The following is a 637-nucleotide window of genomic DNA, read 5'->3' on the forward strand; positions in this document are numbered from 1 at the left end:
CTGTTGGAAGACCCATGACCTGCGAGTGAGACCAAGCTGACACCAGGCAGCACATTTCTCTCCAGAATGCCTTGATAGTCTACAGATTTCATTTTAAATTGCACACATTCAATACACCCTGTGCCAGATGCAGCAAAGCAGCCCCAAAACATTACTGAGCCTCCTCCATGTTTCACCGTAGGGACAGTGTTCTTTTCTTCGGGGAGACGACCAAGGAGGACACCACTGCTGAAAAAAAAATCATAAAAAAGCGAGACTGGAATTTGCAAAGATGCATGTTGACAAGCCACAAAGCTTCTAGGAGAATGTCCTTTGGACAGATGAGACCGAACTGGAGCTTTTTAGTAAGGCACATCAACTCTATGTTCATAGACTCAAAAACCAAGCATACGAAGAAAAGAACACTGTCCCTATGGTGAAACATGGAAAGAAGAGAAAAGCGTTGGACTATTCTAAAGTGGCCTTCCATGAGCCCGGATCTGAATCCCATTGAACATCTGTGGAAGGAGCTGAAACATGCCATTTGGAGAAGACACCCATCAAACCTGAGACAACTGGAGCAGTTTGCTCATAAGGAGTGGGCCAAAATACCTGTTGACAGCAGCAGAACGCTCATTGACAAATACAGAAATCGCTT

Source organism: Hippichthys cyanospilos, chromosome 2 (assembly GCF_059441005.1).
Source record: "Hippichthys cyanospilos isolate Australia breed blue-spotted pipefish chromosome 2, RoL_Hcya_1.0, whole genome shotgun sequence".
Lineage (NCBI taxonomy): Eukaryota > Metazoa > Chordata > Actinopteri > Syngnathiformes > Syngnathidae > Hippichthys > Hippichthys cyanospilos.